The sequence below is a fragment of the Actinia tenebrosa genome, unplaced genomic scaffold (genome assembly GCF_029948245.1).
Source record: "Actinia tenebrosa isolate PJP-AT-01 unplaced genomic scaffold, QUT_ActTen_1.0 PGA_scaffold6__47_contigs__length_16458017, whole genome shotgun sequence".
In the NCBI taxonomy this organism is placed as follows: domain Eukaryota; kingdom Metazoa; phylum Cnidaria; class Anthozoa; order Actiniaria; family Actiniidae; genus Actinia; species Actinia tenebrosa.
The window spans coordinates 2762738-2780025 of NW_028292583.1; the positions used below are offsets into that span (position 1 = coordinate 2762738).

Consider the following 17288-nt stretch of genomic DNA (forward strand, 5'->3'; position numbering starts at 1 on the left):
GACTACCATTAGGCTATTACGCCGGTACAATCTACTAGGGCGGAAAATCATTTTCAATTTTTTTAGGAGCGAAATACGAATTTCGCCATTTAACGGGACGCGACACAGTGAAATTAGTGAATTTTTTCTTGAATTAGTAACCGCCACCCGGTTAGCTCAGTTGGTGAGAGCGTCGGACTGGTGTGCGGGAGGTCAGGGTTCAAGCCTTGGACCAACACTCAGGGTCTTAAAATAACTGAAGGTGCTGCCTTTGTAATTACATCTGCAAATGGTTAGAACTTCAAGTCTTCCCGGACAAGGACTTAAAATCGTGATCCCTCTCTCCCAACCCTTCCTAACAGTAAATGGGGGACATAAAAGAACCTGTTGAATCATTCGCGTAAGAGTAGGGTTTTTTCTCCCGGTTTAACAGCCTGAACCAATTTGGAGGCATAACACCTAATGTACTAATAAATCACTCATGATTGTAAGCTGTAATATGCAGCCCGTAAAGTCCTCCACTGCAATAGAACAACCCCATTATTATTACTTCAAAATTTGCTCCAAGAAAAACCAAAAGTTCTTACGTAACCAAACTTTGAACCAATATTTTTGTGCCTTAGAACTGTTAGTTGAAGTATCAAATTATATATTTTGACTAAATTTATTGGGAGATAATCTTCGTCCGTGAACTGTCTTTCAATTCACAATTTAAAATCGAAGTTTAAAAAATAGTTTATTTAATCAGAGGCTTAACCTACAAGCAAGAAAAGAAAGAGCTACAGAGCTAATGGCTTGTAAAGCGCAGAAAGCACATTAAGAAATGTGCAGCAAAGCAACATGGATACACTCGAACGTGTAAAGAATTTGTTTAATTCATTTGATCATCCTTTTGAAATGTTTTTTATTTTAAATTTGCCTTTTTGCTTTACTGCGATTCCCAGTTAACGCGACCAACTAGACCTTCATCATGAACAAAAAATTGAGTTTTGATGGACGTGGATCAAAGGGTTTCTATCGTTTCTATCGGTTTCTACACCAGGACTGACGTGATGCAACAACCGTTACTCTTATCTCATGCTTCTTGTCGCTATGAACTTCTCGCTCTGGATAAAATTTTCTCAAAAATTACACAGTATTCCGGCTCCGAATTTCAAACGCTTGACAGTAGAGCTATCGGTATTGACTATGATTTGAGTTTCTTCAAGTTCAATCAGATCATGACCTTGCAGTGAAGTGTTTGAAATTCGAGCCGGCCGAATCCATAGACATTCTTAAGAAACCTCTTTGATTGAGGTCCACCAAAACTCTAGTTTATAGTTTGTGATTTTTTTTTTTGAATTTTTTTCTGTGGAATAGGGTTGTTCTTATTTTAAGGTGTTAGGTGGTCAATAATTGCAGGGCCGACGAGGCCTTAGGGTAAAAGCATATGAATAAAGTAAATGAAAGCATAATTTGTGTATTGCGCTGGCTTTCAGCACTAGCTACAAGCAACACAATTATTTTCAAAAATATAAGAATAAATAGAAAAAAGAGACATATTTGCTCAATATATCGCCAATACCTAACCGTATATCCTGTTTCAGTAAGCCGAATATATGAAGTGCTACATTTTCGTGTGTTCAGGCATCAGTGCACCCCTAGCGACCGTTAAGCATTCAACCGCTTCATAGCGCGAAACTTCAATAAAGTACGTATATCAAAACCTCAATAAAGTATACATTTTTTGAAAGCTAAATAAATGTCAAAACTATTCCTTTTTTCTTTTTGTGAAATAGATTTATCCTTTTAAGTTAAAGCGAATTATTCATATTTTCACCTAAGGCATCCGGTAATAATAGGAAACCTATGCTTATTACCTTTTCAAGATAACAAAATATCCCTTGTCAAAAACGTGTCTCGATTTTCGAGGTAATTTCAATTTTTTTTTAAATGCCGGCTTTTATATTTTTACATTTTTGTAATGGTAAAACGTAAGGCCGTTTCTTTTGTTTCGGCGTTTCGGGGGCACAAGCGAAATAGCCACCCCTTCCGAAGATCCTTGCTACGTCCCTAAATTGTTTACACGTTCGAGTGTATCCATGCTGCCTTACTACACAATTCTTTATTCGCTTCCTGCGCATCACTAGCCACTTCTCTGTAGCTCTTTCTTTTCTTGTCACTCAGTTGAGCATCTGATCATAATTAAATGAACTGGATTTTAACTTCTATTTTAACTTGTGAATTGAACATATTTACTGAATTACCGAATTTGTCTCACTAGCATTTTATTTTTACTTTCAAGCTCATTTGCAAATAAAACGTCGGATATGTAAAATAGTTCTATTAAGATCAAACTTTGAATAATGCAGCATTGTACTTATCCCCATTCATCAACAAAAATCCTTTTCTAAAGTCTAGGCAAACAGTTGCAGGAAAGACGAAGTCCAGTATACATCGCTAATAAAACTTTTCTTCAACAAGTTCCTAACAGCATCAAAGTAAGTGTATACTAGCTACCTAACAAGACCAACAATAGAAGTAGTTGTTTAATTATACGTTTTAAACATTATAACAGAAATATCCTCAATTGTAATTTTAACGTAAAAGTTTCGCAAAATTCGAGTATTACTTTCACTTTTTATTTAACTATTCTAATAAACGGAAAAGCTACCTTTGCTAAACCCCTCCCTCCTTTCTTCAACTATAGTCATGGGTTTATCTTTTATTACTTCAAGCCAAAAAAATTGAACCCGTCATTTTTCCCCCTGACTTAACTCGTTTAAGGTGGCTGACTACTTTTGAACGTTTGATTTGAACCAACGATGTGCGCGCGCTCAAAAACCGTTGAATAATCTTCACAATTTTATTGAAGAACCATACACGTTTTGAACTTCCAGAGGGCAAAACCCTCAAATTTTTCACGGGACTCTCTCTATATGCATTTTTTGTTATTTTCCGGAATAACAGGTAATATCCCATTATTTTTCAAAGTTTAAGACAATTCTGTTTATTAGAGCAATGCAAAAAATCGTTCTGTTTGTTTTGGGCTCAATTTTTACGATAACTTGCACACCGTAGAACCTGAAAAAAAAACTTTTTTCCATTGTTTACAATAGTTTCTTAAAACAACTTTTAGTGTAAGTTACGTGTTCGGAGAAAATTACTCATGTTTCTTCTTTAGTTTCGGTTTTATGACTTTTTTTCTACAGAGCTTGATTTTCCCTATTTTTCTTCCAAAATTGTACAAATGCATGTCATTCCGGAGTGATTATCTCAAAAACAAGCTAGGGACACCCCATTTTTCTTTGCATTTTTGAATCATTAAATTTTAGGTAAAACACTGTTTCAATTGTCTGTTTATTATTTGCCAAAGTAGTCAGACACCTTAATATCATAAAGTAAAAAATATCCTCTCCATATTTTAATTTTAACGGAAAAGTTTCGCAAAATTCGAGTATTATATTTTCACTTTTCGTTTAACTATTCTAATAAACACACAAAATACTTTGCTAAACCACTTCAACTTTTCTTCGAGTATAGACGCGGGTTTTTCTTTACTTCCACGCAAAAATGTAGAACCCGCGCTTTTTCGTAACTAACTATAATATGATAAGGTCATAAAATCATTGGCCATTTCTTTTACATTAGATCGTTGTAGCCATGAAGAACATCATCATGATCGCATTAGTCTTTCTGGTGGTCGCTGCTTTGTTCATTGACGACAGGTAATTAAAAATAATTTCACACAAACAGGATTTTTATGATTGTAGGCCAACTTTAAATCTTACCGTATTTACTGGATTAAACGTCGGGTCCGGAAAAAAGTGATCATCATAATCAATATCAATATCATCATCATGATAATAATCATGACCAATCTCGTACCCAGAGCTTGCGTTTCTTCTGGCCTGCGGCGAAGAACGAGGGCTCTGGCATAATCCATTTTTTGAGACCAGGATTTCTTGGACTTCCGGTATAAGAGAGTATACGTTTAAAGACTTGCAAAAAAAATATATATATGTTCCCGATTTCTAATTCTTATTTTGATCGGAAGTAAACACAGAACTCTGTTTGAAAGCAGGTTTGAAAGCATGATTTTCATTGATTATGTTTCACTTCCGGAAAGCTGCGCATGCGCCAAAAATGGATTATGAAAGAGCCCTCGTTCTTCGCTGCAGGCCGAAAGAAACGCAGGCTCTGGGTACGAGATTGTAATCATGACACGAGTGAAAAACGTCTGCGCATGCTAAAACTCATCGTCCACAGATAAGCTTGGGGTTGGGTGCCAAGAGGTAAGCTTGACGCACGATCTCGCCTACCCCAAGGAGGTAACCATGGCAACCCTGCCAAAGTCCATCACCTAGCATCCGTCACACTGACAAAGTCAGTGGAATACTCACCTGATAGGAATTTTATGCTTTGCCCAGGGAGAGAAGGGTGGGCACCGAGCCTTCAAGGCAGTCTGAACGACGCAAAAGCTCTGCCAAATTGCAACCAACAGTCAGTAACACGTGACGCTCGTCAAAGCTAGCAATAAAGCACGTTGTTCGAGAAGCGTGAGAGGGGGTCCCGTCGGGTAGAGAAGGGACCGCCAACCGCTGACCAGCTTGTCTCGATTTTAACTACGCCTAAATTACACTTTTAGCCACATTAAATAACATAACATACATTTTGGCACTGACTAAAAGCAGAGCTCCATGTACGATATCTGTGGTTTTAGCTTGCAAAAATTTCAAAAATACTGCTAAAACCAAAACCCTCTATCAAGTCGCAGTCTTTGATACTAGGCCGTATAATTTTAAAATGCAGCTGTACCGATTCTCTTGGAAAATATATATATGGAAGAAGGCGGCGAATGAAGAAACGAAATGTCATCAGAACCGGCAAAGAAAGCGTACTTTCGCAACAAGAAAATGATGTAACAGACCTTGGTGCTCAGTATGCCGAACCTTTAATACGAGCTCAAAAAGCCGAATCCCAAGATGCGACTTCCAAATGACGCTAGCACAGCTAAGATAAAAAATACAAGCTTTAATTAGAAAAGGATGTTTAATCTTGATAAATGTGGTAAAACATACAACATAGGAAGCAATTATCCCAAGAAAATATCCATTCAAACGACTGTCACTTCTTAGAAGAAAAAAAGAATAAAAGTGAAAAACATCCATTTTGATCCAATTGTTAATTATCTTATTTATTCATCTCACACCTATTATAATTACTATACATATCATACATAATAAACACTATATAACAACAAGATAATATCCAAAATTTCAGTGTCTACTTTCAAAACAGTGAAATAATTACCCCTGTTCTGCTTAAAAAATAATTATATCCTATTTATTAATTGGTTATTTTTATATTTTTTTATATGTGTTACATATTGTAGTGTAATTTTCTAAGACAAGTGTTCTGAAGTGAAATAACCTAAAAGTGTACAAAACCATATATTTCAATTGTAAGGATGATTTACAAAAAACAGCAGAACACTGTTCACATACAAGTGATTTTGAAAATAACTTTTTTCCCTTGATATACACTTCAAGAGGAAATGTCTTTCAATAATGAGCAATACTGCCAAATTTGGCCAAAAACTAGACTTTCGTATGAGTTTTGATCCCAATTTTGGTTTTGGGTTAACGCTCAAAACCTTTTTAAACAGTTAGAAACTGATGTACTATGATAAAATGACTGTTTGAAGCGGTATTTTTAATTTTATAAAGATGTTTTGTTGCATTTGTGTTAGAATGTTGCTTTGACAGGCTTTTTTATAGAAAATATATGGGAAATAAGCAAATGAAGGCCTAAACCTCATTTCCGAATAAAATGTTTGTTTTAGGTTAACACTTTGATCCCACTTTCATCGGTCATCTCCACTTCCAAACGAGTTAAACTTTCTGAATAACAAGATTTTAGCCTTGTACAACAGACTTTCTTCAAGAAAAAAGGAAAATAGTTTTTTGCGCTCACTGCTTGAATACGAAAAGAATTCTCTCTTAATACCTATCTGGGCCCGGTTGTACGAAGGATAGATAGTGCTATCCAACAGATAAATCCTTATCCAGTGGACAAGTTGACGCTGTTATCCAATAGATATATCCAGTGGATAAGATTTATCCGTCGGATAGTGCTATTCACCATTCGTACAACTGGGTCCTGCAGTTCATATGGGTACAACTGATTGGTTTATTTTACTGGTGGTAAGGTCACTGTCTGATGACCTCTTACTGGAATGAAACTCTCCAGAAGTCTCCATTCTGCTTTCATTCTTTCATTCATTCTGTGTGACAGCTCATACATTTTCTTTTTTTTATTTATTTTTCTACTTTTTTGAGAGGTTGCTACTTTTTTCTTGAGCATGTATTAGGTAAGTCCTAATACTGCCCTACTGTAGGATTGTATGCTGTTAGTATGTGGTTGGTAAGGTGTCGGTAAAAGGATGGTATGCTGTTAGTATGAGGTTGGTAAGTTGTCAGTAAGAGGATGGTATGCTGTTAGTATGTGGTTGGTAAGGTGTCAGTGAGAGGATGGTATGCTGTTAGTATGTGGTTGGTAAGGTGTCAGTAAGAGGATGGTATGCTGTTAGTATGTGGTTGGCAAGGTATCAATAATAGGATGCTGTTAGTATGTGGTTGGTAAGGTGTCAGTAAGAGGATGGTATGCTGTTAGTATGTGGTTGGTAAGGTGTCAGTAAGAGGATGGTATGCTGTTAGTATGTGGTTGGTAAGGTGTCAGTGAGAGGATGGTATGCTGTTAGTATATGGTTGGTAAGGTGTCAGTAAGAGGATGGTATGCTGTTAGCATATGATTGGTAAGGTGTCAGTAAGATGATGGTATGCTGTTAGTATGTGGTTGGTAAGGTGTCAGTAAGAGGATGGTATGCTGTTAGTATGTGGTTGTTAAGGTGTCAGTAAGAGGATGGTATGCTGTTAGTATGTGGTTGGTAAGGTGTCAGTAAGAGGATGGTATGCTGTTAGTATGTGGTTGGTAAGGTGTCAGTGAGAGGATGGTATGCTGTTAGTATATGGTTGGTAAGGTGTCAGTAAGAGGATGGTATGCTGTTAGTATGTGGTTGGTAAGGTGTCAGTAAGAGGATGGTATGCTGTTAGTATATGGTTGGTAAGGTGTCAGTAAGAGGATGGTATGCTGTTAGCATATGATTGGTAAGGTGTCAGTAAGAGGATGGTATGCTGTTAGTATGTGGTTGGTAAGGTGTCAGTAAGAGGATGGTATGCTGAACCTCTTTTCAGCTACAAATTTGTGGAACAGATTTTTCATAAGTGCTAATTATAATTTTCTAACATCTTATTGTTTTTAGATGAACCTGGAACACTTAGGAGATTTGTTCAGAAGCTCCTATATTCTGTGGTTATATTCTTACCTTTACTCGGTGGTGGGTGTAGGTGTGATAGAGACATGGAAATACCTCCATCAAACAGGATTTAGAGAAGTTTCATTCCAGAGATGCCAAGAGGATTTGTTCTTCTTCTGGAGTGCCCCAGTTTTGTCAGTTCTTCGCTATATGTCACGCTCCAAGATAGTTGGTTTTGCTATGAAATGAAGAAAATAATAATCATGACATACATTTATTTATTTTATTTTGTTTGAGCGCGCGGTATTTTCTCCTTTACGGCAAGCGTGAAATCAGTTGACCATTAAAAAATTCTTGAAAATTCTTGAAAAGGGATCGCAAAAATCTCCAAATGGTAGATAAACAAAAGAATACTTGTCTTTGTCGAGAAGGTTTGCATTTGGTAAAGTGAAATGTAGAGAAACGATGAAAGCGTGGTCACGTTTGCCGTTTACGGGAAGAAAAAAACGGGAATCTTAATCTGCCTAGTATCTGCCTGTTGTCGCGGTTCGGGATCCTGGGACCGCTGAAAAGAAATAATGAAGAGAAATAAGTTATTCACCGTCCTAAAGTCGGTCCGGATAGAGAAAAACTGTGCCCTCTGTCTTGCGTAAATAACATATATATCTTACCTAAAGTATCTCAAACATTTAAGAAAAAGTTAACTGATAGAGTTTATAGATATATATTTTTTTAATTTAAAAAAAAAAACACATTTAGTTCCAATTATACATTTTGTGAAGTCTGACGTGTCAATGGCTTTAATTTCTAGAAAAGTTTGTTTTCTCATTCACGTTAATTCTTTTTATTCGGATATATTTGTAAAAGTGTAACTCGAAAAAGTTTTTTAATGTTGACTTTTAGGATCGAGTCACGGAATAGACCCGTTTCGAATTCCAAAATACCGCTGTGTTTCTTGATTACAGACTAATTTGCTCAGGGTTAGCCTCGAGTTTGTGCAGAATATTCACGTGTTGCAGTCAAGGTCCGTCGAGCTTCAAAGTGTTTGTATTGTTGAAGTTGTGCATTCTTTACTTTACCGTTGGTATTTGTGAATATTTAAACACTGATGCGAGGCTAACCCTGTGCAAATGAGTCTGTAATCAAGGAACACAGCGATAACTTGGAATTCGAAACTGGTCTATTAACACGTAACTCGAAAATAAAGTTTCGAGTTTTGTATCTCGATTTTGATCTCAACGATGTTTGTCATCGAGTTGCGAACAATGTCAAAGTGGGATGGCCTTAAAAATATGGGTGTGATCGAGCGAGTAACTCGAAAATCCCCGAACTCTAAAAAGTGCGTAATTTGAAGCGCGTTGTAATTTGAATTTTTTTAGGAGCGAAATACGAATTTCGCCATTAGTTAACGGGACGCGAGACCGTGAAATTAGTTAATTTCCAAATTCGCTCCAAGAAAAACCAAAAGTTCTTTCGTAACCAAACTTTGAACCAATATTTTTGTGCCTTAGAACCGTTAGTTGAAGTATTAAATTATATATTTTGACTAAATTTATTGGGAGATAATCTTCGTCCGTGAACTGGCGTTCAATTCACAATTTAAAATCGAAGTTTAAAAAATAGTTTATTCAATTTCTATCGTTTCTATCGGTTTCTACACCAGGACTGACGTGACGCAACAATTCTTCTTTAGTTTCGGTTTTATGATATTTTTTTTTTTTTTTTTTGTTTTTTTTGTACAGAGCTTGATTTTCGCCATGTCATTCCGGAGTGATTATCTCAAAAACAAGCTAGGGACACCCCATTTTTCTTTGCATTTTTGAATCATTAAGTTTTTGGTAAAACACTGTCTCAATTTTCTGTTTATTATTTGCCAAAGTAGTCAGCCACCTTAATATCATAAAGTCAAAAATATCCTCTCCTTATTTTAATTTGAACGGAAAAGTTTCGCAAAATTCGAGCATTATTTTCACTTTTCGTTTAACTATTCTAATAAACACACTGAATACTTTGCTAAACCACTCCATCTTTTCTTCGAGTTTCAAAAACTCATGAATAATTAATGAGCATTTGAACCAATTGGAGCGACCATAAACGTCACGTGCATGGACCTTTAAACCCCATAAAGTCCTCTTCATTATATAAAGAATACCAATATGGACAACCTTATCGGAATAAAGATGCATCCAAGTTTAGATGAAGACTTGGAGCCTCATCAAGGTCAGTCTCACGTACGATCATCGACGACCCATAAATCATCGTCGTCTAGTGCCCCTGTCTTGAGTTCGGCATGTTGTCTTCAACTTGTGGAAGCCTTTTTTGCATTTACTGCGCATGGCAGTGACGTACAAACCTCACTGCGCATGAAATTGCTGTACAAACGACTAGTCAATGTTCGCGAGGCTGGTTGCTCTACTTCAACTGAAAGGTTTGTGAATTATACTTAAAGTTTTTGAAGCCGTTTAATAAACTCGCAGATCGTGTTTTATCGGGCCTAAAACCACTCGGCTACGCCTGGTGTTTTTAAATCCAGATAAAACACTCCTGCTCGTTTATTAAACAGTACATAGACGCGGGTTTTTCTTTACTTCCAGGCAAAAATGTAGAACCCGGGTTTTTCGTAACTAATTATAATATGATAAAGTCATAAAATCATTGGCCATTTCTTTTACATTAGATCGTTGTAGCCATGAAGAACATCATCATGATCGCATTAGTCTTTCTGGTGGTCGCTGCTTTGTTCATTGACGACAGGTAATTAAAAATAATTTCACACAAACAGGATTTTTATGATTGTAGGCCAACTTTAAAGCTTACCGTATTTACTGGATTAAACGTCGGGTCCGGAATAAACGCCACAATAAAAATGATCATTATTATCATCATCATTATCAATATCATCATCATAATAATAATAATCATGACACGAGTGAAAAACGTCTGCGCATGCTTCGTAAAAATATTCCTTAAATTTGATAAATGGAAATGCCAAACGTAGTGTCCATGCTAGAAACTTGAAGCTAATTCTTTCATGTCATCTTTATTAATACAGTATTTTAATCTCAAAAAAAGTATGTTCGAAGAAAACAAACATTTATTTTGTCAGTCAAAGTCTTCTAAATTCTTAGAAAACGTCCTGAAAGGCACGCATGTGCAAACGTTTTTCTCTAGTGTCAATAATCGCAATAATCATAATAATTATTTTGCGCATATTAACCCTCACTACCTCAAGGAGGTAACCATGGCAACTCTGCCAAAGTCCACCACCTAGCACCCGTCACACTGACAAAGTCAGTGGAATACTCACCTGATAGGAATTTTATGCTTTGCCCAGGGAGAGGAGGGTGGGCACCGAGCTTTCAAGGCAGTCTGAACGACGCAAAAGCTCTGCCAAATTGCAACCAACAGTCAGTAACACGTGACGCTCGTCAAAGCTAGCAATAAAGCACGTTGTTCGAGAAGCGTGAGAGGGGGGTCCCGTCGGGTAGAGAAGGGACCGCCAACCGCTAACCAGCTTGTTTCGATTTTAACTACGCCTAAATTACATTTTTAGCCACATTAAGTAACATAACATACATTTTGGCACTGACTAAAAGCAGAGCTCCATGTACGATATCTGTGGTTTTAGCTTGCAAAAATTTCAAAAATACTGCTAAAACCAAAACCCTCTATCAAGTCGCAGTCTTTGATACGCGGCCGTATAATTTTAAAATGCAGCTGTACCGATTCTCTTGAAAATCATTTTCCTTACGATTGCAGTACTGGATATAGAAGAAGGCGGCGAATAAAGAAACAAGATGAGATCAGAACCGGCAAAGAAAGCGTACTTTCGCAACAAGAAAATGATGTAACAGACCTTGGTGCTCAGTATGCCGATCCTTTAATACGAGCTCAAAAAGCCGAAGCCCAAGATGCGACTTCCAAAAGACGCTAGCACAGCTAAGATAAAAAATACAAGCTTTAATTAGAAAAGGATGTTTAATCTTAATAAATGTGGTAAAACATACAACATAGGAAGCAATTATCCCAAGAAAATATCCATTCAAACGACTGTCACTTCTTAGAAGAAATAAAGAATAAAAGTGAAAAACATCCATTTTGATCCAATTGTTAATTATCTTATTTATTCATCTCACACCTATTATAATTACTATACATATCATACATAATAAACACTATATAACAACAAGATAATATCCACAAGCGCAAGCATTAGAGGCCTTATTTCATCGTGAAAACTGTCCAACGCAAGCAAGCACAAGCACAACGAAAAGGAAAAATTTTGATCCCCGTGCTTGTGCTTGTGCTTATGCTTATGCTTGCGTTGGACACGAGTTTTCACGATGAAATAAATCCTCTTACGCTTGCGCTTGTGATTGTGTCGCTTGTGAAAATCAGGCTTTATTTTTATATACACCTACTCGCAGGAACGTGATAGAAATACAAAAATAACAAATAGATGTTAAGAGGCAGTGCGTGTAAGCATCGAGAAAAGCTGGAAATGACCCAAAAATCGCCCTCAAACTTTGACTGAAGAAAGACTACTATTAGGCTAATACTCCGGTACAATCTATTTCCTCAATTTTTTTAGGAGCGAAATACAAATTTCGCCATTTAACGGGACGCGACACAGTGAAATTAGTGAATTTTTTCTTGGTTCAGGGTCTTAAAATAACTGAAGGTGCTGCCTTTGTAATTACATCTGCAAATGGTTAGAACTTCAAGTCTTCTCGGACAAGGACTTAAAATCGTGATCCCTCTCTCCCAACCCTTCCTAACAGTAAATGGGGGACATAAAAGAACCTGTTGAATTATTCGCGTAAGAGTAGGGGATTGTCTCCCGGTTCAACAGCTTGAACCAATTTGGAGGCATAACACTAATGTACTAATAAATCACTCATGATTGTAAGCTGTAATATGCAGCCTGTAAAGTCCTCCACTGCAATAGAACAACCCCATTATTATTACTTCAAAATTCGCTCCAAGAAAAACCAAAAGTTCTTTCGTAACCAAACTTTGAACCAATATTTTTGTGCCTTAGAACTGTTAGTTGAAGTATTACTATTATATATTTTGACTAAATTTATTGGGAGATAATCTTCGTCCGTGAGCTGGCTTTCAATTCACAATTTAAATTCGAAGTTTAAAAAATAGTTTATTTAATCAGAGGCTTAACTTACAAGCAAGAAAAGAAAGAGCTACAGAGCTAGTGGCTTGTGAAGCGCAGAAAGCGCATTAAGAAATGTGCAGCAAAGCAACATGGATACACTCGAACGTGTAAAGAATTTGTTTAATTCATTTGATCATCCCCTTGTAATGTTTTTTATTTTAAATTTGCCTTTTTGCTTTACTGCGATTCCCAGTTAACGCGAACAACTAGACCTTCATCAGAAACAAAAAATTGAGTTTTGATGGACGTGGATCAAAGAGTTTCTATCGGTTTCTACACCAGGACTGACGTGATGCAACAACCGTTACTCTTATCTCATGCTTCTTGTCGCTATGAACTTCTCGCTCTGGATAAAATTTTCTCAAAAATTACATAGTATTCCGGCTCCGAATTTCAAACGCTTGACAGTAAAGCTATCGGTATTGACTATGATTTGAGTTTCTTCAAGTTCAATCAGATCATGACCTTGCAGTGAAGTGTTTGAAATTCGAGCCGGCCGAATCCATAGACATTATTAAGAAACCTCTTTGATTGAGGTCCACCAAAATTCTAGTTTTTAGTTTGTGATTTAGGTCTCAGGTGGTCGCTTTAACTAGGAATCGCAGTAATACTTTTTTGAAAATTGTTAATTTGATTTTTTTTCTGTGGAATAGGGTTGTTCTTATTTTAAGGTGTTAGGTGATCAATAATTGCACACGACGAGGCCTTAGGATAAAAGCATATGAATAAAGTAAATGAAAGCATAATTTGTGTATTGCGCTGGCTTTCAGCACTAGCTACAAGCAACACAATTATTTTCAAAAATATAAGAATAAATAGAAAAAAGAGACACATTTGCTCAATATATCGCCAATACCTAACCGTATATCCTGTTTCAGTAAGCCGAATATATGAAGTACTACATTTTCGTGTGTTCAGGCATCAGTGTACCCCTAGCGACCGTTAAGCATTCAACCGCTTCATAGCGCGAAACTTCAATAAAGTACGTATATCAAAACCTCAATAAAGTATAGATTTTTTGAAAGCTAAATAAATGTTAAAACTATTCCTTTTTTCTTTTTGTGAAATAGATTTATCCTTTTAAGTTAAAGCGAATTATTCATATTTTCACCTAAGGCATCCGGTAATAATAGGAAACCTATGCTTATTACCTTTTCAAGATAACAAAATATCCCTTGTCAAAAACGTGTCTTGATTTCGAGGTAATTTCAATGTTTTTTTAAATGCCGGCTTTTATATTTTTACATTTTTGTAATGGTAAAACGTAAGGCCGTTTCTTTTGTTTCGGCGTTTCGGGGGCACAAGCGAAATAGCCACCCCTTCCGAAGATCCTTGCTACGTCCCTAAATTGTTTACACGTTCGAGTGTATCCATGCTGCCTTACTACACAATTCTTTATTCGCTTCCTGCGCATCACTAGCCACTTCTCTGTAGCTCTTTCCTTTATTGTCACTCAGTTGAGCATCTGATCATAATTAAATGAACTGGATTTTAACTTCTATTTTAACTTGTGAATTGAACATATTTACTGAATTACCGAATTTGTCTCACTAGCATTTTATTTTTACTTTCAAGCTCATTTGCAAATAAAACGTCGGATATGTAAAATAGTTCTATTAAGATCAAACTTTGAATAATGCAGCATTGTACTTATCCCCATTCATCAACAAAAATCCTTTTCTAAAGTCTAGGCAAACAGTTGCAGGAAAGACGAAGTCGAGTATACATCGCTAATAAAACTTTTCTTCAACAAGTTCCTAACAGCATCAAAGTAAGTGTATACTAGCTACCTAACAAGACCAACAATAGAAGTAGTTGTTTAATTATACGTTTTAAACATTATAACAGAAATATCCTCAATTGTAATTTTAACGTAAAAGTTTCGCAAAATTCGAGCATTACTTTCACTTTTTATTTAACTATTCTAATAAACGGAAAAGCTACCTTTGCTAAACCCCTCCCTCCTTTCTTCAACTATAGTCGTGGGTTTATCTTTTATTACTTCAAGCCAAAAAAATTGAACCCGTCATTTTTCCCCCTGACTTAACTCGTTTAAGGTGGCTGACTACTTTTGAACGTTTGATTTGAACCAACGATGTGCGCGCGCTCAAAAACCGTTGAATAATCTTCACAAATTTATTGAAGAACCATACACGTTTTGAACTTCCAGAGGGCAAAACCCTCAAATTTTTCACGGGACTCTCTCTATATGCATTTTTTGTTATTTTCCGGAATAACAGGTAATATCCCATTATTTTTCAAAGTTTAAGACAATTCTGTTTATTAGAGCAATGCAAAAAATCGTTCTGTTTGTTTTGGGCTCAATTTTTACGATAACTTGCACACCGTAGAACCTGAAAAAAAAAAACTTTTTTCCATTGTTTACAATAGTTTCTTAAAACAACTTTTAGTGTAAGTTACGTGTTCGGAGAAAATTACTCATGTTTCTTCTTTAGTTTCGGTTTTATGACTTTTTTTCTACAGAGCTTGATTTTCCCTATTTTTCTTCCAAAATTGTACAAATGCATGTCATTCCGGAGTGATTATCTCAAAAACAAGCTAGGGACACCCCATTTTTCTTTGCATTTTTGAATCATTAAATTTTAGGTAAAACACTGTTTCAATTGTCTGTTTATTATTTGCCAAAGTAGTCAGACACCTTAATATCATAAAGTAAAAAATATCCTCTCCATATTTTAATTTTAACGGAAAAGTTTCGCAAAATTCGAGTATTATATTTTCACTTTTCGCGTAACTATTCTAATAAACACACAAAATACTTTGCTAAACCACTCCATCTTTTCTTCGAGTATAGTCGCGGGTTTTTCTTTACTTCCAGGCAAAAATGGATTTTTCGTAACTAACTATAATATGATAAGGTCATAAAATCATTGGCCATTTCTTTTACATTAGATCGTTGTAGCCATGAAGAACATCATCATGATCGCATTAGTCTTTCTGGTGGTCGCTGCTTTGTTCATTGACGACAGGTAATTAAAAATAATTTCACACAAACAGGATTTTTATGATTGTAGGCCAACTTTAAATCTTACCGTATTTACTGGATTAAACGTCGGGTCCGGAAAAAAGTGATCATCATAATCAATATCAATATCATCATCATGATAATAATAATCATGACCAATCTCGTACCCAGAGCCTGCGTTTCTTCTGGCCTGCGGCGAAGAACGAGGGCTCTGGCATAATCCATTTTTTGAGACCAGGATTTCTTGGACTTCCGGTATAAGAGAGTATACGTTTAAAGACTTGCAAAAATATATATATATATGTTCCCGATTTCTAATTCTTATTTTGATCGGAAGTAAACACAGAACTCTGTTTGAAAGCAGGTTTGAAAGCATGATTTTCATTGATTATGTTTCACTTCCGGAAAGCTGCGCATGCGCCAAAAATGGATTATGAAAGAGCCCTCGCTCTTCGCTGCAGGCCGAAAGAAACGCAGGCTCTGAGTACGAGATTGTAATTATGACACGAGTGAAAAACGTCTGCGCATGCTAAAACTCATCGTCCACAGATAAGCTTGGGGTTGGGTGCCAAGAGGTAAGCTTGACGCGCGATCTCGCCTACCCCAAGGAGGTAACCATGGCAACCCTGCAAAAATCCATCACCTAGCTCCCGTCACACTGACAAAGTCAGTGGAATACTCACCTGATAGGAATTTTATGCTTTGCCCAGGGAGAGAAGGGTGGGCACCGAGCCTTCAAGGCAGTCTGAACGACGCAAAAGCTCTGCCAAATTGCAACCAACAGTCAGTAACACGTGACGCTCGTCAAAGCCAGCAATAAAGCACGTTGTTCGAGAAGCGTGAGAGGGGGGTCTCGTCGGGTAGAGAAGGGACCGCCAACCGCTAACCAGCTTGTTTCGATTTTAACTACGCCTAAATTACATTCTTAGCCAAATTAAGTAACATAACATACATTTTGGCTCTGACTAAAAGCAGAGCTCCATGTACGATATCTGTGGTTTTAGCTTGCAAAAATTTCAAAAATACTGCTAAAACCAAAACTCTCTATCAAGTCGCAGTCTTTGATACTAGGCCGTATAATTTTAAAATGCAGCTGTACCGATTCTCTTGGAAAAAATATATATGGAAGAAGGCGGCGAATGAAGAAACGAAATGTCATCAGAACCGGCAAAGAAAGCGTACTTTCGCAACAAGAAAATGATGTAACAGACCTTGGTGCTCAGTATGCCGATCCTTTAATACGAGCTCAAAAAGCCGAATCCCAAGATGCGACTTCCAAAAGACGCTAGCACAGCTAAGATAAAAAATACAAGCTTTAATTAGAAAAGGATGTTTAATCTTGATAAATGTGGTAAAACATACAACATAGGAAGCAATTATCCCAAGAAAATATCCATTCAAACGACTGTCACTTCTTAGAAGAAAAAAAGAATAAAAGTGAAAAACATCCATTTTGATCCAATTGTTAATTATCTTATTTATTTATTTCATACCTATTGTAATTACTATACATACCATACATAATAAACACTATATAACAACAAGATAATATCCAAAATTTCAGTGTCTACTTTCAAAACAGTGAAATAATTACCCCTGTTCTGCTTAAAAAATAATTATATCCTATTTATTAATTGGTTATTTTTATATTTTTTTATATGTGTTACATATTGTAGTGTAATTTTCTAAGACAAGTGTTCTGAAGTGAAATAACCTAAAAGTGTACAAAACCATATATTTCAATTGTAAGGATGATTTACAAAAAACAGCAGAACACTGTTCACATACAAGTGATTTTGAAAATAACTTTTTTCCCTTGATATACACTTCAAGAGGAAATGTCTTTCAATAATGAG

General features: G+C 36.3%; 3 long non-coding RNA genes across 5 annotated transcripts; all 3 read left to right on the forward strand.

Moving 5' to 3' along the window:
- The first annotated feature begins 2383 nt into the window (after positions 1–2383).
- LOC148905845 (uncharacterized) lies at positions 2384–5134 on the forward strand. The gene is made up of 3 exons (XR_016121594.1): positions 2384–2459; positions 3610–3686; positions 4771–5134. It is a non-coding gene; the product is annotated as an uncharacterized LOC148905845 (long non-coding RNA).
- Positions 5135–9322: 4188 nt separating this feature from the next.
- LOC148905846 (uncharacterized) lies at positions 9323–11383 on the forward strand. 3 transcript variants are annotated; one of them, XR_016121591.1, is made up of 3 exons: positions 9323–9704; positions 9954–10030; positions 11036–11383. It is a non-coding gene; the product is annotated as an uncharacterized LOC148905846 (long non-coding RNA). The 3 variants fall into 3 exon arrangements; XR_016121592.1 differs by lacking the exon at positions 11036–11383 and adding an exon at positions 10994–11015; XR_016121593.1 differs by having other exon boundaries at positions 9641–9704.
- A 2701-nt stretch (positions 11384–14084) lies between these two features.
- Positions 14085–16889, forward strand: LOC148905847 (uncharacterized). Its single transcript, XR_016121608.1, has 3 exons — positions 14085–14217; positions 15360–15436; positions 16526–16889. It is a non-coding gene; the product is annotated as an uncharacterized LOC148905847 (long non-coding RNA).
- The last annotated feature ends 399 nt before the right edge of the window (positions 16890–17288 follow it).